This window comes from Triturus cristatus, chromosome 7, assembly GCF_964204655.1.
Source record: "Triturus cristatus chromosome 7, aTriCri1.1, whole genome shotgun sequence".
Lineage (NCBI taxonomy): Eukaryota > Metazoa > Chordata > Amphibia > Caudata > Salamandridae > Triturus > Triturus cristatus.
This window is the reverse complement of record NC_140590.1, coordinates 1,414,631,212-1,414,658,591: the sequence shown is the minus strand read 5'-3', so window position 1 is coordinate 1,414,658,591 and position 27,380 is coordinate 1,414,631,212.

Genomic DNA, 27,380 nt, shown 5'->3' with positions numbered 1-27,380 from the left:
CCACTGGGTCTGGGGCACACAGGCAGGCACGCAGCCACAGTCCACATGACTCACTCCCCTGTCCCTCCGATGTCACTCCCCTTGGCTCCCCTGCCCCAGATTCGGAGAAGGAGGCCTACTTTGCTGGGCTGGGCCTCAGCCCCACTAGTTCACCTGGACGCAAACGGTCAAGGCACTCCACAGGTAGGGGAGTTAAGTCCCCCAGCCCATCCACCACCTCCCCCAGTAGCGCTGCAACCCATCCCTCCGACCCCCCCACTCCTTGGGGCCTGTTGTTTCTCCGGGTGCAGGGGAGACACTTGAAGAACTGGCAGAAGTGTGCAGCGCCGAGCTCGCCTCCACCTTTGGCGCTGCCCCACCCCCTGTGGTGGAGTCGTCCGTCCCTGCACCCACCACACCTACCCTTCCCCCTCCTGTCCCTGCGGTGCCTGGTCCTTCCCCACATGATGCCCCTCCCAGTCGACGACACAGTCTTGTGATGTGCAGGCAAGCTAGGGGAGACTCATGGCCATGTGTCCCCCCCCCCAAGGACTGATGATATGGACTGGCCATTGGCCTTTGTGAATAGTCTCGTTTACACATTAATATTTTCATGCTGAATAAAGCATTTTCTTTTTTGTTTGACAAGTCTTGCATTTCAGGTATTGATGTTGATGCTGATGCTACAGGAGTTGGAGTTGTGGGCATGTGTTATGTTTCAGGGAAATGTTGTAGTCTGCTGCTCATGGGGTGGAACCTGGTATCTGCGTGCCATCACAAGGTCTCTGCAAAGATTCTTTGTCGTGTATGCTCTTTGTGTTTGGAGACATAGTCCCAAGGAGTGTTCCTTCCTCTGTGTCACCTGACATATCCCCTGCAGAGAGTTGCACAATTGTTGTGTTGCCCTATGTCTACATTTCCTTTGTTGGTGATGGATCCCTTCAACTCTGGCCATGCCTGCTCAGCAATGTGTCCGGCTGCATCGTCTGTGCCATCCTTGGTACTCACTGTACTTGTGTATAGAGTATTTTGCCATGCCTTCATGGAGAAATTGTCCCTTTCCTGCACAATGCATGTGTGTAATCCCAGCCTAGTACACATGGTACTTGTTATGCTGGGGATTTGAACACCTGACTCACAATTGTGGCCATTGTATCTGTGGGAACTCCACCCTATTCCTTCCATGACAGACAACATCTTGGTGGCTAGCCCAGCACCTGAACATTCCTATCAGTCCTGGGATGTGCGTGACAGTGTGTGTTCTCTATGGCTCTCTTAGTTTATTAGGCAGTGACATGACTATACAGTCTTGTGGCATGATCTCAGTGTGTGTATTGTGCTGCATCTGCCAGGGGTGGGTATGCATGTGTTATTTGTCCTCACACCCACATGTGGTGTGTCATGCAGTGGGGGAAAGACATCCATCCTCCTGGGAGTGGGACACTGCTGTCAGTGATGTGTTGTTATGGCACTATCATCATTGTCCTAAGTTAGGGATACGTACATTCACCCATGGAGCGGTGGTCATCTGATAATGATGTACACCCCCCCATGTCTCTGTCCACTGCTTGAAGTCCTCTGCACCCACCCCCATGTCTGTGTCCACTGCTGGTATTCCTCTGCACCCACCCCCATGTCTCTGTCCACTGCTGGGAGTGATGAGCACCCACCCCTCACATGTCCCTGTCCACTGGTGGTATTCCTCTGCACCCACCCCCATGTCTCTGTCCACTGCTGGGAGTCCCCTGCACCCACCCCCATGTCTCTGTCCACTGCTGGGAGTGATAGGCACCCACCCCTCATATGTCTGTCCACTGCTGGGAGTGATAGGCACCCACCCCTCATATGTCTGGGCACTGCTGGGAGCGATAGGCACACACCCCTCATATGTCTGGGCACTGCTGGGAGTCATAGGCACCCACCCCTCATATGTCTGGGCACTGCTGGGAGCGATAGGCACACCCCCCTCATATGTCTGGGCACTGCTGGGAGTGATAGGCACCCACCCCTCATATGTCTGTCCACTGCTGGGAGTCATAGGCACCCACCCCTCATATGTCTGGGCACTGCTGGGAGTCATAGGCACCCACCCCTCATATGTCTGTCCACTGCTGGGAGTGATAGGCACCCACCCCTCATATGGCTGGGCACTGCTGGGAGTCATAGGCACCCACCCCTCATATGCCTGTCCACTGCTGGGAGTGATAGGCACCCACCCCTCATATGTCTGGGCACTGCTGGGAGTCATAGGCACCCACCCCTCATATGTCTGTCCACTGCTGGGAGTGATAGGCACCCACCCCTCATATGTCTGGGCACTGCTGGGAGTCATAGGCACCCACCCCTCATATGTCTTTCCACTGCTGGGAGTGATAGGCACCCACCCCTCATATGTCTGGGCACTGCTGGGAGTCATAGGCACCCACCCCTCATATGTCTGGGCACTGCTGGGAGCAATAGGCACACACCCCTCATATGTCTGGGCACTGCTGGGAGTCATAGGCACCCAACCCTCATATGTCTGGGCACTGCTTGGAGCGATAGACACACACCCCTCATATGTCTGGGCACTGCTGGGAGTCATAGGCACCCACCCCTCATATGTCTGGGCACTGCTGGGAGCGATAGGCACCCTCCCCTCATATGTCTGGGCACTGCTGGGAGTCATAGGCACCCACCCCTCATATGTCTGTCCACTGCTGGGAGCAATAGGCACACACCCCTCATATGTCTGGGCACTGCTGGGAGTCATAGGCACCCAACCCTCATATGTCTGGGCACTGCTTGGAGCGATAGACACACACCCCTCATATGTCTGGGCACTGCTGGGAGTCATAGGCACCCACCCCTCATATGTCTGGGCACTGCTGGGAGCGATAGGCACACCCCCCTCATATGTCTGGGCACTGCTGGGAGTGATAGGCACCCACCCCTCATATGTCTGTCCACTGCTGGGAGTCATAGGCACCCACCCCTCATATGTCTGGGCACTGCTGGGAGTCATAGGCACCCACCCCTCATATGTCTGTCCACTGCTGGGAGTGATAGGCACCCACCCCTCATATGGCTGGGCACTGCTGGGAGTCATAGGCACCCACCCCTCATATGCCTGTCCACTGCTGGGAGTGATAGGCACCCACCCCTCATATGTCTGGGCACTGCTGGGAGTCATAGGCACCCACCCCTCATATGTCTGTCCACTGCTGGGAGTGATAGGCACCCACCCCTCATATGTCTGGGCACTGCTGGGAGTCATAGGCACCCACCCCTCATATGTCTTTCCACTGCTGGGAGTGATAGGCACCCACCCCTCATATGTCTGGGCACTGCTGGGAGTCATAGGCACCCACCCCTCATATGTCTGGGCACTGCTGGGAGCAATAGGCACACACCCCTCATATGTCTGGGCACTGCTGGGAGTCATAGGCACCCAACCCTCATATGTCTGGGCACTGCTTGGAGCGATAGACACACACCCCTCATATGTCTGGGCACTGCTGGGAGTCATAGGCACCCACCCCTCATATGTCTGGGCACTGCTGGGAGTGATAGGCACCCACCCCTCATATGTCTGGGCACTGCTGGGAGCGATAGGCACACACCCCTCATATGTCCCTGTCTACTGCTGGTATTCCTCTGCACCCACCTACCCACCCACTTGCGCCCTGCTGTCCTGGGCATACACCACCCCCAATTTACAGCTGATGTGCTGCACCAAGCCGTACACCTACATCCGTGGCGTGTGTACGCCTTGTATCCATCATGTAATGGGCCTGTAGGGGTACGCGTGGTACGGCCCGTACCCACGCTCTGAGGGGCGTGGGTATGGTCCGTACCACCATTGTAATGGTGATGTAGGGGTACGCGTGTACGGACCGTACCCACACTCTGGGGGCGTGGGTATGGTCCGTACACGCGTACCCCTACATCACCACTACAATGGTGGTACGGCCCGTACCCACGCTCTGGGGGGCGTGGGTACGGTCCGTACCACCATTGTAGTGGTGATGTAGGGGTACGCGTGCACGGTCCGTACTCACGCTCTGGGGGCATGGGTACGGTCCGTACACGCATACCCCTACTTCACCACTACAATGGTGGTACGGCCCGTACACACGCTCTGGGGGGCGTGGGTACGGTCCGTACCACCATTGTAGTGGTGATGTAGGGGTATGTGTGTACGGACCGTACCCACGCTCTGGGGGCGTGGGTACGGGCCGTACACGCGTACCCCTACATCACCCTACAATGGTGGTATGGCCCGTACCCACGCTCTGGGGGGCGTGGGTATGGTCCGTACCACCATTGTAGTGGTGATGTAGGGGTACGAGTGTACGAACCATACCCACGCTCTGGGAGCGTGGGTACGGGCCATACACACGTACCCCTACATCACCACTACAATGGTGGTACGGACCGTACCCACGCTCTGAGGGGCGTGGGTACCTCCCGTACCACCATTGTGGTGGTGACGGGTACGCGTCCAAGTCCACTTCCGTTGTGGCGGGACGTGGGATTGGTGGACACGCCCCCCGAAGTGACCAGACCATGGAGGTAATTAATGTGCAGGATGTATTAGTATTTTGTGGGGTGTGGGTTATATTTCCTGCTCCTTGCACCCCCCCCCCTTTGTCCCTGGGGGTTGTTCTGAACTTCTGCGGCATCTGCGTCGGTTTCTGAACACGAGGTCGTAGGCTATGAGGGCTGGGATGATGCGTAGGTTGGGGTCCATCGCTGTCCGTTGCGTACCGGTGCTCCTTGTTCGTGTCGTCCTCAATTTCCCGGCTGTTTTTGTCTCCCGTAAAAAATGCTACGTGCGGAGTGACGTCGGCACGAATTGTACTTGATGGTTCGTAAAACGCTGCCTGACTCCGTCCGGACATCGCGTATGCGCCGTCCAGAATCAGATTTGTAGGTATTTATTTGCCGGTCGGTGTTTTTTACGACTCGTACGGAAATGGTATTTCTGTGCGAATCGTACTTGCGAGTTTGTAAGGTGTTTTTCCCGGGTACGGACGGAGAAAACGCTCCGTACGACCATTTGTACCCGGGTTTTACCGGATCGGAATCGGCACCTAAGTTGGGCAGCCCGGGGCCAACAAATAGACATACACACTGGGTTCTGGTCAGTATGCACGTTCTTATGGATAGAGTAGTTCAAAATGTGTGTAAAGGGAGTAGAGAAGAAAATAAAATGAATGAATGACTCACACCCTCTACCAGTAAAAGTAAGATTGATAGCCTTAGTCTCCAGGGACAACTTGTTCTTGGCTAAGGTTAAATCAAACTCATTTACAATGGCATTCAGTAAATTATCCTGTGACGTATACTCCATGTGCAAGCCGGACAATCGTGCACAGCCTGTATGTTTAATCCCTTCATGTCTCGAGGCCCAACACATGGGAATATTAAAATCGCCTGCAATCACAAGGTTAGCGTAGCTCTGTTTTCTCGAACACAGGTTTCTCAGAAAAGAGCCCAGGCGGGAGATATGATAGTCTTTGGCAAGGGAGGATGCAGAATTATAAAAATTTAAAACCAGCAACTTATTGGTCCCCCTAAAAAACAACAAAGCCTGCAGAGTGGAAAGATCCGTGGTCACCGCTGCAAGACTGCTACAAACAGCCAAAGAGACAAAGCTAACCAGACCCCCCTTAGTTCTGCCCACACTAGAGGGAGTGGCTGGTACAAAGAAGCTCTTAAATCCTTCTAGAAAAAACTGTTAACGGTGGTCCACATTTCCTGAAAGCATATCACATCATCCTGTTTTATATAAAGCATCCAGCTTGGATCGTGAAACTTACTCGCCAACCCTGCGAAATTCAAAGAGATACATTTGCAATCAATGGATGCCGGCATGACCTGTCCCAGAGGCATGTTTAGCGGCTGGTTCAAAAGGATTTGGGGTTCTGATATGGCTCCAGCAGGCAGTCAATCACAGCATTCTAGTGATCCCAGTGCATACCTATTGTACGTGTCAATGCCAGAAGCAACCCCCTGCCATGTCCCCTGGCCCAGATCATTGGGTCTACACAAGATCCTGGAGCCAGAAAAGAGCAGGTAGATTGGGCGTCTGTAGAAGTAACCCAAGAGGAGGGCCATAATGACTGAGGTGGTTCCGATTCTCATGGACTGTAAAGTTAATGAAAGTATTCTGCCCACAACATGGGGATTTTTAAAATTAATGACGATACAATTGCCATTCCGAACCCTCCTGGCCCTTCCCACCCAGCTTATTCTCTTCAACATAATGATATGACTTTCCACCCTCAAGCCTGGGGCAGTGTTGGAGTTCAGCCAATGCACCACTTTGTTCTTGAGTTGACCCTGATGTCACACATCTGCGTACTGCAACATGCTGGGATGGATGAGGCAGTTGTGCCTCAAGTCCTTGCACCGGCTACCACAGGATCAACTTTCTAATGCTGTTAGGCATTGGACAATGGGATCTATTTTAAGGTCCAAGGCAGCTGTCAAAGAAGCCACAAAGGACTCCAAGATGGCTATCAGGACAAGTTTGGATATACCCGACGTTTCTGGAGAACTGGGATGCACTCCTTTACTCTTTCATCGTTTGGCGTTACTCCAGATGGGGGGGCTCTTCCTTTTGGCTCTTGCTCCCTTCCTCACCCCAGGATCCTGTGCAGAAATCTCTGGAGTCACCCCCCTGTCTGATATCTGGAAGTTATCTTGATCCGAACAGAAACCAATTCCCCTACCCTCAATCAAAACAGTGAATAACAGAACAGGAACTATGGTGGGTTCATAGTGATCTGAGTTATGAGGGAAGAGGCACTCATATGGCCATTGAGTACATGATTTACTAGGGAATTGGAAAGACTTCGGGCAGCTAACTCAATGTTCTCATCCAAGATGCGACAGCTCTTTGTAAAAAAAGCGTCTATAGTTGACACTGTGTTCGCAGGCATTTTGGATGTTCCCTCCGCTAATGCGCTTGCCCATGAGAGCATGCCAACAGGGCCAAGATGGATTCAAAATATATACTACAGAGTTAATCACAGTCCCTCAGAAGCTACTTAGCAGCTTGGGTTAGAAGGGTCCCAGGATGATACCATGTCATAAGCAGTAGGTCAGGTGAAAAAGTCTATTAATTATAAAAGGGCCTCGTACAGGCAACAGAGAAGATGCTTATGCTAATGCTAACAGTGCAACAGGATGACAGGATAATGTCCAAGGTAACCTAGGATGGGGGAAAAGAAGGGCGAGGACCCCCTTCCTGGCTCCACAGAGGATTCCAAAATTCCAAGTTTCCTTTCTTCGTGGTCCAAAATCTGCTCCTCTCTGACGGAAGGATGGGACCAGGTCTGAGGACCGAAGACAAAAGGGGATGCCCCAGCCCATTCTCCTTTGGTCTCTGACGGGCATAGATGGGCCCGCCCTTGGTCCGAGTATGGCCCGCGCCACAGGAGGTGTAACGCACATTTAAGTGCAGGGCACTCGCATTACAGGTGCAACAGCACAGAATTCTGGGACAGCGGGTACCTCATCAGCTTCCTGGGTCCTCTCTAAAACCTCACAATAAACAAAGGCATCCCGCGCCACGGGAGGTGTAAAACACTTTTAAGTGCATGGCACAGGGATAACAGAGGCAGTAGCACAAGATTCTGGGACAGTGAGTCCCTCACCAGTGCCCTGGGTCCTCTCGAATACCTCACAACAAACAAAGGCGTAAGTTATTATTTCCTATGAACATACATTGCGTTCAGGAAGTTAATACCTTGCCATAGCTGAATAACCTAGACCAGCTGTCTAACACATGCTTTGGTGATCACTGCCCAAAGCACTTAGTGTTGCTGAGATTGGAAGGCTGTACTGTCCAGCCTGACCCCCAGTGCACCATATTAGGGAGTAGGGCTCTCTTCTGTCATCTGCTGAGGAAGAATGAACATGTACTGCTGAAGGGGAGAGAGGAATTTGCTCATCTCCCTCTGAAATGAACTGCAGTGCTAGACAACCTGTCGAAGGAGCTCTTTGACATCCTTAGCCAAATGGTCAAAGTGGGCAGTATCGGCAGGGCACAGCATGCTCCTACCCCTTTAATCCAATTGCTTCCGTTCCCCTACTTTTTTATTTTAAATTTGCATTCCTGGACGGTAGAAATAGCAAAGGCCAATAGATGAGGCTCGGCGTTCATGGCCATTTGGGGATGGGCAAGGCAGGCAGAGAAGGAAAAGGACTCTGTCTTTTCCTTTTTGCCAAGAGAAGACAAGGACAGTGTCCACTTCTGCTCATCCGCTGGCAGCTGTCCCCCCTCTCAATGGAATCATGCGCAGTTTTTGTAAGGATTAGAAGAAATGACGACGAAGAGGAGGAGGGCCGCCCGGGGATGCTGCACTACAGGTAAGTGGGTTTTAATTTTCTTTTAAGTACTAGAATTCATTGTTAATATAGGGGGGGTTGAGGGCGGGGCTGACCAACTCCGCTACGCTGCAGAGTGTGTGAAGATTTGCCTTCTCCGCTTTCTCCGCAGAATGCGGAGAAGGCAAATCTTCGCACGCTCCGAGGGCAGAGCGGAGGTCTCTGCCCGGGGCTACTCAACAACAACACATCCTTTGTAATGCAAGTGGGTTCACACCCAATCAAATCTTACACATTTGTGGTGGGGTCTACGCCGGTTCCTAAGACGGATGGCTTTTCATATTTGGGGGTTGTGTTTGACGCCGCCATGAACTGGCATCCCCTTATCAGTAGGGAAAAAGCGGATTTTATTAGGGCCAATACTGCCATTTTCAACTTGCCATCTAGTTAGGACAAGGCCAGGTGTATCACTAAGGTGGCCTATGGTAGTGAGATTTGGGTATATATGGAGCATGCAGAACTCCAAATTGTCAACAACATTTTTTTAAAAGGACTATTATGTTTACCGCAGAGTATCTCCTCCATTGTAGTGCATGAAGAACTATTGATGGTTTTTCTTTCTGACTTGTTGTTTTACCGCCCCCTATCACTGTGGATAAACTTGTGGCTTAGGAAGAAAATTTGCATTAAGTAAGGATATTTTAATTGACTGGCTCTCTCTGGATCATTAGCTCTGTATTCCCTGGCTCAAGTACGTCAGGGATTGCCTTACAGATTTGGGCAGTGTCGACCTATTTACCAACCCAGAGAATATGTGAAGAGATCAGTGTTTGGTGAAGGAGAATTTCTTTAAAAAACTGCAGATGGATTGGGGACAATGGGAGCTGAGGAAGCCCAGCGTGCATAGGTACTTTCAGTTGAAAACTGTGCCACGACTGAGCATTACCTTCTATGGCTTAAAAGCAACCACAATTGATTTTGATTGACTAGGTTTCGTTTGGACTTTTCTCATTATCTCCTGGCCCATCTGGGTGGGGCACAAAGGGGCCAGAGTCTCCCTCCCTGTGGCTGCGAAGGGAAGTCTCCACAGGACATGATGCATTTTTTCTATGTTTTGCAGTTTTTATGCGGTACCAAGAAAGTCTTACCTCATTCTCATTTTAAAGAAGGCAACGTTTAGGCAGGATAGAATAGCTTTTAGTTTTTTACAAATGCTTTCCAGTAACTCTCTGCTATATGTCCTTAGTTTTTTTAGGTCTGCGGTCAGGCTTATATCTAGTTGCGATTAACCTATATAACTGTGGCAACCAAGGAATGTTGTGATTGTTAGATATGATATCTTTAGTTTGTGCCATAGACTGTTTTATTATCCTTGTAACTTAGGGGGCCGGCATTTAAGAACTGTACTGTTAAAAGTCTTTAGAATTGAATCCATTCCCATTTAGACTTTTATGGGCATAACCCTTAAGATCATTTTTGTAAATTATGAGACATGATAAATGAACTGTACCACCACAAGTCCATTATATTGATGTACACTGTGTGGTTTTAACTTAACTTATTCCTTTTTTTCTTCCGCTGTAAACATTGTTCATAGTTTTTAAATGAATTTTGACAATCTTAGGAGAAATGTTGGCAGGTGGGATTGCATAGCGGAACCCTAGTCGAGGTTTTTGCTTTTCCCCCCTCCCCTTTGATTTTAGCTCTATAAATATAAAACTATCCCTAGGGTATTTTTGACAGGCATTTGATGAAAAGACAAAATATCGCCATTTTATGAATCTTTTTAATTATGTACTGGAAAACATGTAGTTGCTTATTTATTGTATTGTGAATATTTTTCTTCTTTTTTGTACTTGTATGGTCTATCTTAATAGATCAAATAAAGTTTACTATGATGATGATGATGAGATATAGTTCAGCTAACTATAACTCGTGCCCCCACAATGCACTGCTGATGATGTCCAAGGGTTGGTGAGTAGCTACATGAGTGTCTATTTGTGTTATTGATTTGTTGTCTGAGTATCTGTATGGGTGCCTGAGTGTCTGTGTTGTGTGACTCTATGCATAGATGTCTGAGTGGGTGATTCACTGGTTGTATGGATTCAAAAGTGCATCTGGGAAGGGCTGTATGGGTGAGTTAGAGTGTGTATGGTTGTGTTGGTGAGTGAATGAATGTCTCAGTGGTATGTGTGTGAGTAACTACATATGTTTTAAGGCAGTATATGTGAGTGTTGGAGTATATAAATGACTATACGTGAGAGTAAGTTATTTGAAGAGTGGGTGTATAAATGAGTGTCTGCTGGTATCAGTGATTGTATAAGACAGTAAGTATGTGTTAGTATCTGCATAAATAAGTGATGTGGTGTGTGTATAAATAACGGAGTTGGTGTGTATAACTATACATGAGTAAATGGGTATGTGATTAATTCTTTGCATGACTGACTAGGTGTGTGAGTAACTCTATGGATGAGTGGCGGAGTGTGACTGTATATATAGGTGTATGAGTGCATATTATAGTTCTGTATTGATGAGTAACTGCATGAATAAGTGACTGGATGCGTGTGTAGACCTAGGAAATAGCGGCTGGTATGTAGTATCTGGCATTGTTGTGTGTATGGTTTCAAAAATAGTAGTCTGTATTTTAGAGTGCGTGTATCAAAGTTTATATTAGAGCATCAGTATGTGCTTCAGAATATCACGTGGATGATGTCATCAGTGATGTCATCAGTGATGTCATTTGAGATGTCATCAGCGATGTCACTGACCATGTCATGAGTGATGTAATATGTGACGTCATCACCAGTGCATTGCGGGCGCGCAAGTTATAGTTAGCTCAGCTAACTATAACGGGCGAATTTCTCTGGTTTTATATGAGTCAAATGTCCAACTAACTATAACATCCCTGAAACCTATGGTTTTTTTCAGTGAATTTCTAAGGTTTTTTAAATGCTAATTCCTAACTATAACGTCTGTAAAACCTATGGCTTTTTCAGTAAATTTCGAAGGTTTTTTTAATGTTAATTTCATATTTTAATATTTATAAAACCTATATTTATTCTATTTTTTTTTGTAATGTTTTGGAACTCTATTATCCTTTTATTTTAATTATGCAATTTTTAATATCTTTAAAAAAAAGTATGCATATCTTTTTTTTTTTTTTGAGAAAACTGGACTCCCGTACCGGTAGTTTACCAAGCTCCATCAGCACGCGAATCCTCTCCGCCATATTCCTAAACTCGTAAAGGATGTGCATTTCATATCTGACGGCTTCGTGGCACCGCATCTCGCCTAACATCATATATGTATAAGTCGCGCCAGCTGCTAGTTTGGTATGCGACGGGTGCGCGGTACCAAGCCGTGCGTTACATCATATACGTATGGGGTCGCGCCGGTTGTGCGTTCTTTATGCGACGAGTGCACGCTGCCAGGCCCTGTGTTACATCATAGATGTATGGTGTCGCGCCGGGTACGCCATTCCCTAATTTTTTTAATGTCTCAAAACTATATCTAAATAAGTTTAAAGTGTATATGAGAGCAAGCGATAATCTAAAATATTTTAAACATTTATATATTTCTAACTGTAATAAACTTATATTATGGTAAATACATTTTCTCATAATCACGTCGGGTGCGGCCTCCTTGCACGCTCGGTGCGCGATTGCCATGTGACCTTAAAAAAAAGCATTTGATTGGCTCATAACATTTCCCATTGTAACAGTTGGAGGACTCTACCCATTTTAGTCATTCTCTCTACAGCGTTTGATGAGAGACACCTCTTCTGCTTAGAGAGCTTTTTTGAAAAGCTTTTTGCTGTGTACACATATCTTATAGTACACACAACATGCAACGATCATCTTGATCAATATTCACGCTCTGTACAGTAGCCTTCCACGAGAGATGGCCATGCATCTGAAACGTTACATCAAAAAACAAATGTGTGTTACACGAAGCCCTGGGTGTGTGTGCGCATTATTGTGCTGCCTTTCGGCCTGGGTATTGGTGGCTCGAAGAGGTATCATCAGCCACGGGCAGAGTGCACATCCTAGATCACATGTGACAAACAGTAAAGAGTAATGTGTAGATTTGTGTTGCAGTATGCTCTGTTGTCAGGCTTTACCAGTATAGTAGTGTGTCATATGTGAGACATTCAGATTCACGTTTGACATGCATTGCTTGACTGTAATGAGCGGTATCACTGTGTATGATGTAGCCTCACTGCTGATCCTCCCGCCATCTGAGCGCATTCACATGTGTGCGCTTCGCAATAGCAACACTTTCAATAATACCGCACACCATTTACATGTGTATCTATGCATATCCACAAGCTTGACAATGACATGTGATGTTGTCCATTCATTTTGGACAGCATCTCATTAGCGATAGTTGCCGCCCTCCCGGTACATGCTACACTAATGTAAATTACAGATTGTGCGACGTCAAAACTGCAATAGGGACACACACATAAGTACACTTCCTGCCCAGGCAGGAACTGAACAACACCCAGGTCCCTGGAATAATTATTCACACCCCTACGCTGGCCTGGCATACGCAAGCCCAGCCCACTTTGCATATGTATAAATAGGATAACAACGACGCCACATGTCCCAGTTCTTCCACACTGCCTCAGGTGATATGGCCGCATCCACCTCGCATATCACAATCCGCAATAAAAAAAAGGGATCCATGAAGTTTACACCATCCTGGCAATCAAAACTAGATCTGAATTGTGAACCCTGCTGGCCGTCGTGTTTGGACACACACCAATAACAGCAGGTGAGCAGTGGGGCCTGGGTGCACAGGGGCTGCAACTGAGCGCGGTGCGGCGGGAGGGGTGGGGTGCATCAGCCTGGGTGCACAGGTGTGAACAAGCGATATTGCCGTGCGTAATGATGTGATCTCTGACCTCATTCAGTCACATCTCTGTCTCATTTTAAGGACTTGCTGGACCGTACTGTAGGCCTGAGCCAGCGGGCAGCGCTGCCCTACAGACACGTGGCATTGGCTTTTGGGATACTGTAGTGAGCTGATTACTAAGTGTACATGCACACAGGCTTGCGCCACTGCATTACATGCACACATTATGCTTCTAGCATGCACTCTGTTCCTTTGTATGTGAACGTTGGCATAACATATTATTATTTAACCTTGTGTATTCTCGTGCACTCCAACTCCTCTTGGAACCACGATTACCACTAACAGTTGGTAGATCGTACTTCAAGAAGGAAGGATGCACTCAACTGATGTTCTCTATTAAGCTTGAAATAAACCTTCATTTGCCTCAAGACGTTTCCAGCATTATATTATTTCTCCCTTTTCAGACACTGAGTTAGTGGCACCAAAATCGGCGGTGCGGATGCTCAGCCCGTGATGAGGCCCTGGGCATTCTGACGCCTTCCATCGTGGTATCAAGACACCGTCCCCGACCGGAGACCTGCTGTGCCACCCTGAGAGAGGCACCCCGGAGTTAGAGCTCACACCGGCACGTCGTTGGACACACCAGTTTGGCAGGTGAGCAGTGAAGCCTCATTGCGCAGGAGCTGCAATTGAGCACAGTGCGGGGGAAGCGGCTGGGGTGCAGCAGCCTGGGTGCACAGGTGCAGGCAAGCGATGTTGCCATAGATAATAATGTAATCTCTGGCCTCATTCATATCTCTGTTTCATTTTAAAGACTTGCTGGACCGCACTCTTTCTCGTGGACCCCAGCGTCCCAGACACACGGGTGATGGGAGGTGAACAGTGAGGGCTGGGTGCAGTAGGCTGACGCTCTATCTCCTCCTCCCTCTGTTCTTTTGACTCTCTCTCCCTTTCTCCCTTTCACCCACTCGCTCTCTGTCCCATTCTCACTTTCTTCCTTTCATTCTGACTACCTTTCTTTTTCTCTTGGACATGGCACACATACTTATGTTTATTTATTGTCTTGCAGGTTTTGTACGCTGCTTCCAGAGGAGTCCCATCCACTTATTTCATGTTTTACTGTTGTTTGTTCGAATAAAGTTTGTTTCCATTTATTTGTGTTGTTTTTTTTACCAATAAATAAGTGAGTGTATGGGTCTCCTTTTTCTGACAACACTTGTCTGTAGTTTATTGTGAAAATCGGCGGTTGATAGGAGGTTATGAGGGAAAACATTAGTAATATTGCGGTGCACCTACCAAATATAAACAAACAGACTATTACATAAATGAAGCCTAGGTAATTCTACAACAGCAATGGTTCTATGAGTGCATCACTTTATAACACTATGAATGCTGCCCATGTGATTACAGAACCAACAAGGCACTTCCTAGGGCCACCGAGGCTTCAGGAACTGGCGACACCCACCCTGCATATTTAAGTAAAGTCCCAGAGGGTGGCGATCCCCAGACTTGAGTTGGCCTCGAAGCCCCCGAACAATTATTAAACAATACCCGGGAGGTGGCGATCCCCTAGGCTGCGGAAAGTTTCTGTGCCCTCCTGCGCCTAATTTACATGTGAGATTAAGGTCCCCAGTGCTGCAGAGACCCAGCAATATAATAATAGGATTGGCCCCGGAACATTACCCACCAGGGGGCTCATTTAAATGAACGGGTGAGACCCCGCTTCATTTTTTTCTCAATTTTTACCATCTGGATCCGCTTTATTGAAGCGATATGAGGTTTTCCTCCTCTCGCTTCAATGAGGCAAATAAGGATTTGCTATCACAGGGTGGATGCCATGCTCCCGCCCTGTAATAGCAAACATAAATGTCCCGCACATGCACAAACCGGGACATAGTATGATGCGCCTGGGAGGTGGCGCTCCATAGGGCCATGATGCATTGGTTACTGCATAACTACAGAATTAGTATAAATGCATACTAACACTACTTGCACACATGTTGTACAGCGACCAGAGTGTAGTGAAGAGGCAGAGGAAGCCCAAAATCCAAAAATGTAAATCCTACCAGAGGTCGGATGACATAGTTCGATGAGCCGACTACCCTGGGATGAGTAGTACAGCTTCACGAAGAAAACGGGTCTTCAGCCGAACGCAAAGAAGCTCAAAATATTGGTGAGTGCTGCCTTCTTTTTACCTTCTCCCGCTCGTCGCCAAATTTATCTAGTGAAGAGGAAGATAGCAGTGGATCCAATAAGTAGATTTATTGAAGGAAAAGAAGAAAGCTTAAACAGCCACCAACAGGAGCAGACAGCAAGGCAACCCCCTTCTCCAGCACCGGGTACAAACTCCCCAAGATTCCCCTCATGACAGCCCTATATTCTAACATTACATACTTACATTCTAGTAGCATTACATACTAACATTCTACTATGACTTACATTGGAATACTACACAGAGCACATGACTTTACAGCAATGAGCTCATGGTTTCATCCACGAGTCTTGAGACCGGTAGGGGTGAGTAGTTTGCCTCCAACTCCCTGTATTGTATAAACGCAAACTAACACTACTTCCACAGGTATGCTACAGCGCCCAGAGCACATCACTTTAAAGCAATGAGCTCACGGTTTAATCCCCGGGTCTTCAGACCTGTAGGGGTGAGTAGTTCACTTCCCACTCCATGTATAGTGTAACCGCATACTAACACTACTTACACAGTTATACTACAGCAGCCAGTATGCTACAGCGTCCGTAGTCCATCACTTTACAGCAATCAGCTTGATTTGATCCCCGAGTCTTCACACCGGTAGGCGTGAGAACTTCGCTTACCACTTCCGGTATCTTATAAACACACGTTAGAGGTCAGTAGTTCTCTTCCCACTCCCTGTATGGTATAAACGCCTACTAACACTACTTGCACAGGTATGCTACAAAGACTAGAGCACATCACTTTACAGCAATGAGCTCACGGTTTAGGCTCTTGGTTTCATTTCCGAGTGTAGCAGCATCTCATCTCAGCACCATGTCACTCTGAGCAACACCGCACTTTCAGACCGGTAGGAGTGACTACTTCGCTTCTCACTCCCCCACAGAGGTTACATTACTCCTATCCTCCTGTTTCCTACTCTTCTTGCCCTTTTTTCCCCTTACTCGTTTCAACGGAATCACAAAATGGCTGCCAACACTTCCTAGTTGCAACAGATCACAGCCAATAAGCAGCAAGCTCTTGCTCGTAACGCCTCAGCCAATCAGATGGCAGAATTCCCAAATATCGATATCTGCAAATTTCAATATTTTTCCAAAACTACTGAACGGATTTACACCAAATAAACAAAAGTGTGCTTTCTAGACCAAGACCTTTCTCCCTGCCATATTTGGGGTAATACCGTTCACCCGTTCGACCTGTGGCCTTATCTAAAGTTTCCTATGGAAATTGCATGGAGAAAACATGTTTTGTGACCCCCCTTTATTCTCGCCCCCCGTTAACGAATCACCCCCAAACTTTAAACATAGGAGCTGATATGAACAAAGAATTAGTTTGGAAAATTTCATGATGATTCATCAAACGACGCTAAAGTTATAAGCAAAACAAAAATGCTCTTCCTATGAAAACTTGGTCCTAACTATAACTACCTACTGGCGACCGCCAGCAGGTAATATATATATAAATATTCACTGAAAAAACCATAGGTTTCACACATGTTATAGTTAGCTGGACATTTCACTCATACAAAACCATTGAAATTCCCCCGTTATAGTTAGTTCAGCTAACTATAACTCACGCGCCCGCAATCCACTACTGATGATGTCACATATTACATCACTCATGACATGGTCAGTGACATCACTGATGACATCACTGATGACATCTCAAATGACATCACTGATGACATCATCCATTTACTATGTGTTTCTGAACAGTTTTAATATGTTTAAAATATATAGGGAAAGGCATGTTGAAGAATGAGTGGATGTACAAGTTTGTGAATGGATGATTTTCTAGTTGCGTAACTGATTCTATATGTGAGTCATTAAATGTATATTACTGCATACTAGAGACTAAACTGTGTGAATCTCTGTATGTGTCTGTGTGTTTGTGTATAACTGGCTGCATGGTTTTGTGAATAGCTGTATGAGTATCTATATGGGTTATTTATTGGTTGTCTAAGTATCTGTATGGGTGCCTGAGTGTATTAGTGGGTGAGGTGTGTGTGACTCTGTGCATAGATGTATGAGTGCGTGATTCTATGGGTGCATGGTCTTTAGAGTGCATCTGTGATGAACTGTACGGTTGAGTGAGTGTATGTATGGGTGTGTTAGGGATCGAATGTATATCTCAGTTGTAGATGTGACAGTAACTACATATATGAAACACATTGAATATGTGAGTAAGAGTATATAACTATCTATATCTAAGAGTGTGTGATTGCGGGACTGGCTGTATGGATGAGTGTGTGCTTGTACTAGAAATTGAATAAGAGTATCAAAATGTTTTAGTATTTTTATGAGTAAGTGAACTTAAGTGTGTTTAACTGTATAGGTGAGTCAATTGGTCTGTGTTTAATTATTTGCACAACTGACTAAGTCTGTCAGTACCTCAATGGATGATTGGAAGTGTGTGAGTGTCTATATATGTGTATAAATGCATATGATAGTCTTGTACGGAGTGACTGTAAGAATGAGTGACTGTACAGGTGAGTGAGTGGAGGTGCATGTAGATGTAAGAGTCAATGAGTGGGTATGTAGTTATTAGTATTGGAGTTTCTATGGTTTTCAAATTGGTCATCTGAAAGTTTGAGTTGGTGTTTCTAAATTTATATTAGGATGGGAGAAGATGTACTATTTTTTCACATATATGACGTCATCATTGATGTCATCAGTGATGTCATTTGAGATGTCATCAGTGATGTCATCAGTGATGTCACTGACCATGTCATGAGTGATGTAATATGTGACGTCATCAGCAGTGGATTGCGGGCGCGCGAGTTATAGTTAGCTGAACTAACTATAACGGGGGAATTTCAATGGTTTTGCACGAGTGAAATGTCAAGCTAACTATAACATGTGTGAAACTTATGGTTTTTTCAGTGAATTTGCAAGGTTTTTTAAATGCTAATTCCTAATTATAACGTGTGTGAAACCTATGGTTTTTTCAGTGAATTTTCAAGGTTTTTTAAATGCTAATTCCTAACTACAACGTGTGTGAAACCTATGGTTTTTTCAGTGAATTTCAAATGTTTTTTAAATGCTAATTTTTGAATTTTTTATTATATTTTTTATATATTTCTTTTACAGCAAGTTACCTATGTATATATTTATAGATTATCTGTATCCTTTAATTTGGAATGGCTCATCTTTTCTTTTTTTTATTTGGATAAAGTTGAACAGCACAGTTAATATCTTCTATTAACTTATATACATTTTAATTCCTTCATTTTTTTTTAAAGGTTTTTTTTTACCGTGCGCGCTCGGTGCGCGCACCCAGTACGCATGCGTACATTTTACGTGTACGCATGCGTACGTTATCTACGTACGCATGCGTATGTCATAGCGCGCGCTCGGTGCATGCACTAAGTACGCATGCGTACGTAGATAACGTACGCATGCGTACTTTCTCCACGTACGCATGCGTACGTCGTGCGTGCTCTGCGCGGTATGTTCGCGCATGCGCACGTACTACGCGCGCTGAGTTCGCGCATGTGCGCATAGTACAATCGCGCATGCGTGCGTGCTTCTTACGCGCGCTACGTACGCGCGTAATACATACGCGCATGCGTGCGTGGTTCGTATGCGCACTACGTACGCGCGTAATACTACGCGCATGCATGCGTACTCGTTCGCGCATGCGTGCTTGCTCCGCCGTGCGCGCACCGAGCGCGCACCACAAGTCATGTGATTAAAAAACAACACTTTTCATTGGTTCATACTAGTTTCAGTTTTAGATTCTTCCAACACCACACCCACTCCCCTCATGGCAAGTCATGTGATCAAGAAACAACACTTTTCATTGGTTCAAAGTAATTTCAGTTCCAGATTCTTCCAACACCACACCCTCTCCCCTCATTATTACTTCTGATTCACTAGGAGAAGGAGCTAATCTGTTTTTGAGATACAATGGCAGAGCAGCAGCCATCTTCTGAGAGTGAACAGGATACTCTTGTGAGACTGAGTCAGAGGAAGCAGAAAGACTCCTTCATATGGCAGTTTTTCACTTTTCCAGAAGGCCAAAAGAAGGCGAATGCCCCAAAAGTCACCTGCATTCTTTGTCAACGGACCTTATCACGTGGAAATGCTAATAAGAAATACTCTTTTAGTATTCACACAATGTTAAGGCACGTTGAAAAAGTGCATCCTGCGACTTTTGCTCGAGCTGTTAGTGAAAACCCACCAGCAGCTCATCCGAGCACATCTGCAGCAGCTCAGCCGAGCACACCATTGGCAGCTCAGCCGAGCACTTCTTTTGCGGTGGTGCCTTCTCCTACTTCTACACCTCTAGATATCCGCCCTTCTTTTGGGAGGCTGTATACACGGTGCATGGACTGTCATACTCTCATTTCTCTGGGTGAGACCAGTATTGATCTCATTGAGAGGAAATTAGAGCAGCACTTATGCACCAGGCCATAGTTTTTTCATTTTTTCGTTTTTCTCTTCCTCTGTCCCTACATTAACACAAGGGCTCTTTTAGAGCCACCTAAAATCTAAACACAAACACTTGTTTTTTAAATCTATTTCTCTATTTTTTTTTTAGGGTGCGCGCACCCTATGATTTTTTTTAAAAAAGTTATCGTTTTTTCCACTCTTTGTGATCTTTCAGGGACTCCCTGACAAAGACTAGGGGGTCAGGAAGTCTCTACCATGCCCCCTTTCCATGTTCTCCACCTTTGTTTTAAATTTAAACACATATGTAAATGTTTTTTTTAAATTGCAAGTAAAATGGATTACATTTCCTAAATTTTCTTTCAAGATCTGAAAAAAAGAAAAAAAATATTAATATTTAACAATACACTTTCTTAAGCAGTACATATTTTTTCATATTTATCAAAGCAATTTTTTGCCCTTTTTTTGCTGTTTTCAGAATGTATTGAATTTCACTGAAAATAGTGATATCAATTGTTTTCATCATTTAACAGCGGGGAAAAAAAAAACAATCTGAAAGATTGTTTAAAAAAAACCCTGAATCTCTTCTCACTAAAACAGACCTTGATAGAAATGTCGCAAATATATTAAAAATACCTTCTAAGAACAATAACTATTTGCAATAAATAACGTCTGTAAATCTTGCTGCTTAAGCACGTACACCAAAATAATATCTGTCAAACAAGACCACAATTGTTACCTTTACCTTTCCTTGAGGCCAAATGCTAATTTTAAAATCCTTTGTAAGTGAAATATCCAATGTTAATCCTATAAAATTGAAATAATGGTTTCTTCAGATGCTGGAATTTGTATCTAAAATTTTGGTTTTAGAAAAATTAAGTAACAATTTGGTAAATCATAAGGCAAACGTTGCTTGAAAATCAATTGAGAATCATTACATAGTGTCCATCCTTTTTCACATTTAAGATAAACTGTGTAATGACCAGAAGTTATAGAAGGTCCATCATGAAAAATAATTGCAACTGCAACAAAAGTTTTACCTGATATTGATAATTGATTTCCTACAAGCTTCTTTAGTAAAGTTTCCACTTTAGTTCCATCTGCTCTACAACGTTGCATCATTAAAATTACATACTGTCCATATTTATGTAAAAATAACGTTGATAACATGTCTGATTTACATTGAGAACATTCCATGTTGTGATTTGCATCTTTAACTAATTTACTAAAAGTCACTGTTTTACTCTCTGGTAATGTTAAATATATGAACCTTTCAGAATCAACATTACTGCTGCATGTGTTCATACAGTTTTCACAACAATGTTCCCATTTATATGAGACACCTAATATATTTTCTATTTCTACCCCTTCATCTTCCAGTACCATAAGCATATACATCAAGAATTCCTGTGCATCTTGCTGGACATCTTGTGTAAACTGTGTACATCCAGACATTCATCTAAAAGATTTCTAACATCAGAAGCACTTTCTATTTTAGTTTTATCATTACTCAGCTTCTTATAAAGGAGATTCAGCAGAGAACAGAATGTTTTTTCATGATTTACTATTATCTGCTCTTGCAAAATTTGAAGATAAAATACAACATTGAGCACTACATTTGCGTAGCAGTTGACACCAGAGCTATTTTCAAAATGACAACCAACAACCTCTTCAACACTGTCCTTTTTCTTTTTGCTTGCAGTCACATCACTCTCTTTTTGTTTTCTCTTCTGTACATCCTCATTACAGATATTCTCAAATCTCCTTTTCCGACAAACAACACGTTTTTCAAACACAGGATACTGACCTAAATGAGGAGCATAGCTCCTTCTTAATCTATTATACTCCTTTACACAGTTTGCATCAGCACTTACTTTTGAGTCATCAAAGTCTATCATGAATAAACCAGATATTTTTTTCACGCGTGACAAAGCAACATATGCCATACCTTCTTTAAACACAGTAGATCCAATGTTTACAAATGCACTATCTACAGTTAATCCTTGAGATTTGTGAATAGTTACTGCATATGCTAGAGAAAACGGAAACTGCTTCCTACGTACATATAAGTCTTTCACAAGCAAGAAACGAACTGAACAACGACAAATGTCATTAACCTCTTCAATCGGATCAAATTTTATTTTTAAAATTTCAATTCCAACTTTTTTCTGGTAATTAACAAAACCCACAACTTTACCCATAGCTCCGTTCACTAAACCTTTTTCTACATCCAAATTACATCTTAAAATTACTCGACAGTTCATACATACATAAAGATTCTTTTCTAAACCGGCTGTTTTCGAGATGTTTTTCTCTAGAGAATCCAATTTACTTGTCAATTTGTAGGTCAATATAATAGTTATTCCTTCATGTTGTATTTTATCCACAGCTTCCAGTTTGACAATCTCTTCATTTTCCAATTTCAAAAGTTCTTGATTGAATATAGAGCATTCATGTAGTGTTGGCATTAAGCAGATTACAGTATTTTTTCCAGCAATGTTCTTGTATATTTTCTCTGGAACTATTTGTTCTGTTGGAAACACATTACATAGCAATCAACTCTGTAAAGCTTTTCTGCCATGTTCTCTGAGTAGTCCAATTCTGATATCTTTGAGAATACTTGCATAATCCTCATCATTGGCTTGCCGCATATTGGTAATGAGTTCTTTATACTCAAAGTATGTCCAAATATTCACATTACCTATACTTCCTAATGACTTTTTCGTGTCTTCATGTGTAAGGGTTTGAAATACTGGTTGTCCTTTAACTGGAGTAAGCTGCAGAAGATCCCCAAAAACTATAAAATGTTTTCCTCCAAATAGCACGTTATAGTTTGTCTTTAGAATTTGCTGCATTCTTAAATGCACAAAGGAAAGCATTAAGTTTGATACCATGCTTACCTCATCAATGATGAGAACTTTCATTTTTTTCAATACTCTTGCAACTTCAAAACATGCTTCTCCTGTTAGCTTGTGGTATTGTATTTTGTTCTCGTGCTCTACTGGTAACATTAGCAAACAATGGAGGGTAATTCCTTTTATGTTATATGCTGCTAACCCAGTTGGAGCAGTAACAACACAAGACAAAGTCGAATCTGTTTTTTGCTGTAGGTAGCTTCTAATTACTATAATCAAGAAACTTTTTCCAGTTCTGGCTTGTCCACTCACATACATTCTGATTGGTTGAAACAATGTGCATGAGCACTCTTTATTTTCATGTAGTAATCCGTGATCAATTTTTTTTCTGACTTCCTCATAAATTTGTTGTTGTTCAACATTCAGTTGTTGTTCCATATTTGGTAAGTTTATTAAATCTTCCTGAGCTTGATTCATAGCTGTTTCGACTTCAGTCATGGCTATTGCAGCTTCATTTTCTATGATTGGTTGTCCTAGAGGATCTTGACTGAACGTCCCAGAACTTTGACTGTCTTGAGAACTGTCTCTAGCTACTTCAGCTGCAATTGTTGCTTCTTGTTCAATTTCTTCATTTAACATTTGAACATAAGTTGAGAAAGTACTGCATTCTATGCTATCTTTGCAAGCATCAAAGGAATCTTCATAGCTCTGAAAATCTCCAAGTAGTTCGTCCTCTGAACGCCATGGTTTAAACAGCTGTAAAAGTGCCAAGTAGTAAAATTCCTCTTTGTCAGTAGTGTCACAACTCAGCTTCCGGTGATTAATCAAACTTCCTTTTGTTTGTTTTACCAAACATCCTTCCTCACCAGTGACTTTATATTTTCCATTGTTGAAGTCTTCTGTGGTATTCCGTTTACAAATGTAGTTCTGCAGCACTTCATATAGACACATGTTCTCAAGATGATGACTTCTTTGTGGGTAATATGTGTCCAACATGTTTGTTCTTAAAATGTCTGTACTCTCAGGTTCGTACTCTGCTAAATATTCAATTTCTCGAACAGATTTCAGTACCCGATTTCTCATTCCTGCAAGGCCTAAACTTACCCAAATTATTCTTCTGGATTTGGAGTACAGACTTGCAGATGATAACCTATCTGAGCATTCGTAGGATCCAATTTCTCGATGCGATAACATCTTTAAACTGAAACTGTATAGCTTTTTACTGACAATCTTCTCGTGAGAAATCTCTTCCCACATTTCTTTCAATTCTGTTTTCTCAGATTTAGTGATGTAAGATGTGACATACCGAGCAACAGCAATAGAATTGTCATCTACATACTGTATATCCATGTTAGCATTCCACATGGATAAAATGACTGGGTTGTAGTCATTTATATATTTTGACTCTTCTTTTCTTCTTAGGTTGTAGATATTCTTAGGCGATTTTCTTGTAATAGTATGTCGCACAGCTGACATAAAACTGTTTACTCTTCCTTTCGAAAGAACAGGTCGTGGAAATCCAAATCGACATTTTGTGTAGAATTTATCTTTACTCTTGTACTTTCGTCGACAGTATTTTCCACACTGATGTCTTTGGAAACGTAAAACTTGCTCTTTTAAGTTTTTTTCTTCTGTGCTTTTAGGTATAGCACATGTTGCATATTCTTCAATGAATGATAAAACTGCATCATCAGAATCTGTTCCAAATTTTGGGGCATCCTTGATCCTCAACAGCATATGAATATGACGAGCACCTCTTGCTTGGAACTCTTTTCTCCAAAAGAAATCCACAACTTCTCCAAGAGGTGGATTTTTTTTATTGCAGATGAAGGACATCATAGCCTCAAATCTATGATTGAAATATTTGCAAACATTAACCGGATCCAATGAGCACAATTCTCCTGCTGTCTTGTATTGGATGTTTTCAATATTTGAATTTGCCTCTCGAAGAAAATCCAGTAAATCATCCCAAGCGTACTCAGCACAGCTTAGGGTAAGGAACCATGTAGGAGTTCCTAAATTCTGTAATATACATTTCAATTCTCCATGGCGTCGGTACCAATATTCATTAGTTCCTCGCTGACAAGCCATCAAATTTATCAATTGAGATTCCAAATGATCATCTCGCTGTTGCACTTTGTTCATAAAATCCTTTGCAGACATATTATGTAGATGTACTCCAGTTTTTAAAATGTGATTTACTGCATAAGATAGTGCAGACAAGTCACTTTCAAATAAAAGATGGAACAAATATGGAATACTTTGATGAAATCTTGGATCTTCTGCATATAACCTTGTAGTCCGATACTCAGAAGCAGGAATCTGTACTGGACGTTCATCATATCGTCCACCTTTTCCTGTAGGAAACAGCTGGGGAAAACAACGAGCTTCCAAGCTCTCCTCCCATACACTCACGGGAGTTCCTTGTGCTTTTTTCATCTGAAACAGATCAATAGTGTTTCCCATAACTTCTTTAGAATGAAGAGGATGTATGCTGAAATGTTCATAAATTTCTTCTTCTTTTGACTTATCCACTTTTTCAGATTGCCCAGCTGGTATTCCTGAGTCTGCTAGTAAAACTTCTTCATCTTCATCCATATAAATTGTTTCATACCATTTATTATTTCTTTTCAAATATAAATTTGCTCTTTGTACTTTTCGTACATCTACCAGCTCCTGCCACATTTTCTTATTCTTTGTTGGTACTCCATTAACCAGAATAACTAATGGTTCAGTTTCCAATCTATCTGCATCAATTGTTTCCATATTTGTTTTCAAATCCAATGGCAAATAGACAACTCTTCCTTTTAAACCTCTTTGTAAATCCGAAGGAGATAATTTACCTGTTTTTGGCTCCATACGCACTATGGTCTGAAACGGATGGACACATTGAATGAGTATAGACTCATACGTATTTAAATCAGAAAGTTCTGCAGGAATATCAACCAATTCTAAATTATTATGTACAGCTCTGGCTGGCATTCTATTTTCTTCTAACTTGTTATAACAGTATTTACAAATACGCTGATCTTCACCCAAATCAAAACTATTTTCCAGAAATATATATGTTGCAAAATCCTTCCACTTATAATTTTCTTGATTTTCACTTTTTTTATACAGATCAACATTTCTTGTTTGAATTTTATAATGGCTTCTCCGGCAACAAATACAAGTAATATTTGGTCTTTCATTAGAGATGATAGCAAATTTTGTCATTTCAGCTTCAAAATTTTTACTAACAGTGAGTTCTACATTCTCTTCCACATTTTCCTCAATAACTGTGTCATTTCCTGCACTTTCTTGCTCTTGACCAAAGTAACAAAACTGAATATCATCAGTAACCTTCACTACATCTGATACAGATCCACGGAACAGAGCACTATTCAACTCATTTAACTTTAGTGCTGGACTTTTAGCAAAATACAATGTTCTCACAAACTTTCTCATTTCAGTACGATGAACAGCCAGCATCCTAAAATGGTGAAAAACACTTTGGCAAACTTTCCTAGATAGACAAGCAAGAGAATGTCCTTGCAAACCAGTATTCTCTCTCACTCTGCATGGGTCTAGTCTTTGAAGCACCTTAATCTTCTGTTTAACACTCTTTTTACTATATTCTCTTAGGAAGTCACGTAATTTATCAATAGATTCCTGTCGCACAGTGCAAATACTACTACAATTCCAAGTGTATACTGGGGCTTTAGGACGTCTCCCCATAACCTCATCAGCTAACACTTCTTCCTCATTTCTTGGAACCATTTTCTCCTTTTCCATTACACAACCATCTTTAACTTCATAAGCTCGACCATTGGTGTCAACTGCATGCAACAAACTATTACTTTGAAGATAACTCTCTTCATTAAAAAATGGCTCAGTACTTGAACTATGCTTCCATTCTCCTAAGAACACTTTACAAAAGTTATTTTTTTTCACTACTCTTTTCCTTTTGCTTTGTGACTTCATTGCTTTGACTAATTTTTCTAATCTACGCATCCTGTTCAAAATTAAAATGAATAGTTTTCGTTTTATTTCCAAAGCCTTAGCAACAATTGTTTCAATATATTTCTTTTTTTTATAAAATTAGTTTTTCTTCTTATATTTTTTCACATCCTTTAGCAAATTTAACATCACTCTTCTCTGAAACATTTTTCTACGAATGTTTTTAAAATCTATTTTTCGTGTTAAGTCACTCTTTCTTACTTACTTCTGATTCAACATTGGCTTTTCGTATTTTCTGTCGACTCTGTTGTTGGTTTGTACTTGAAACACTATTTGCAGTGGATATATTCTTAACATGTTTTCTTTGTTTGAAGATATTTTAAAAAAAATCCTTAGTCTGCTTACCAAAAGACTTTTTCTTTTTTCCAACATGAGGTTCTTCAACTATTTTTTTTGGTCCAGTTTTCTTCAAATATAGATGTTGTTGCTGTTCTTTTCTCTTTCTTGACTTTATAGGCATCTTTAATTAATTTCACTGTTGTTCAGCAATAACGGAAAGAAACTAAAAAAAAATACCTTTATGTAATTTTAATACATTACGATTTTTTATCAGAGCTTTTCAAATCCTATCATATGACCTGTCCCTTTCCTTCAACTGCAAGTCTGACAGAACAAGAGCAACACTTATTATATCTCTAACATCAATTTGTGTGTGCACACAGACTCATGGTGTGATTCTAGGCAAAAAACGATTTTGGTTTGGCAATTTCAAAGCACATTTACTACTGTGGAAGAGTAAGTGATAATTACTATGGCAGCCTGGCACATTTTCCT